Here is a 1435-nt window from a genome sequence, read left to right as displayed (position 1 = left end):
GGCGCCTCAACCAGGCCACTCGTAAGGATCACTATCCTCTTCCATTCATTGATCAAATGCTGGATCGCCTCTCAGGTAAATCACATTATTATTTTTTAGATGGTTACACAGGCTACTTTTACATGTCCTTTTGGGACTTATGCTTATAAGAGAATGCCCTTTGGCTTGTGCAATGCACCAGCTACTTTCCAAAGGTGTATGATGAGTCTTTTCTTTGACCTTATTGAGGACTGTATGGAGGTTTTTATGGATGATTTTAGCATTTATGGTGATTCCTTGAGCACATTAATTCACCAGCTTCTGCGTCTCACCAGCTTCTGCATGTTTCTTCCGTCAAATGACGCGTTCACTTCTGGATCCACGCTTACTAATATTCGATCCTGAAATTGAAAGGACAATTTCACGAATAAGGCGAGAATAGCATCGGTTAGCCTGCTCTGAGGGCGGATCTGAAAGTGAATCTGAGAAAGAAACCAGCCCCTGTTCTACTGATTCGGTTGTTTTACGCGCAGAAAACATGGCAGCTAGGAGAGTTACCATCCAGGAGGAAGGAGCCCCTGATTTTACAATGCAACCGTTTCAAGCACATCATCCAGCGGTAGCTACAGATTTTAAAATAAAGCCCGCACTGCTAAATTTGATGCCCAAGTTTCATGGCCTACCTGCTCAAGAGCCTATCAGGCACTTGAGAGATTTCCAGGCAGCCTGTTCTACTGTTAGGCGTGATGGCACTGATGAAACTTCAATTCTGCTGAAAGCTTTTCCGTTTTCTCTCTAGGGAAAAGCAAGAGAGTGGTACTACACTCAGAAAGGAGTTTCTGGAGAAATTCTTTCCATCTGAAGTTATTAATAAGCTAAGGAAGGATATCTCCACAATTGTTCAGGATGACAATGAAACTCTCTTTGAATACTGGGAGCGCTTCAATAATCTTCTAGAAGCATGCCCCCACCATATGATTGACAAGATCGTGCTACTCAGCTATATTACACAGGGTATGAGGCCCCAAGATAAGACCACACTGGAAAGTGCCAGCAATGGGTCTATGAAGAAGTACAAGACCACTGATGAAGCTTGGCAATTGATCAGTGATTTAGCTGAATCCACTAGGAACCACAGACAAAAGCAAGGCCGTTCAAAAGCTGTTGCAGAAGTATCTTCTAGCAGAGAGACTACTGTTCTAACTCAAAGCATCTGTGAAATGACCAACTTGCTGAAACAAATGCAGTTGAATCAACAAGCTCAGCAAGCTCAACCTCCTCCACCACAGCAAAACCAACAACTAGTCCCACAAAGAATTTACGGAATCTGTGTTGATTATAGCCATTGCACTGATGAATGCCCGCAGCTCCAACAAGAAGACAACATGGTGGCATCCACTCACAACTTCTATGACCGCCCCAACCAAGGGTACAATCAAAGTGGAAATAATAACCA

The 1435-nt window shown here is 43.5% G+C and overlaps 1 non-coding gene across 1 annotated transcript; it reads right to left on the bottom strand.

Moving 5' to 3' along the window:
• Positions 1 to 851: 851 nt before the first annotated feature.
• LOC148573789 (small nucleolar RNA R71) lies at positions 852 to 959 on the bottom strand. The gene has a single exon (XR_015905500.1). It is a non-coding gene; the product is annotated as a small nucleolar RNA R71 (small nucleolar RNA).
• Positions 960 to 1435: the final 476 nt, after the last annotated feature.

Source organism: Arachis ipaensis, chromosome B2, assembly GCF_059453495.1.
Source record: "Arachis ipaensis isolate K30076 ecotype BB chromosome B2, ASM5945349v1, whole genome shotgun sequence".
Lineage (NCBI taxonomy): Eukaryota > Viridiplantae > Streptophyta > Magnoliopsida > Fabales > Fabaceae > Arachis > Arachis ipaensis.
This window is presented reverse-complemented; position numbering and strand designations above follow the sequence as displayed.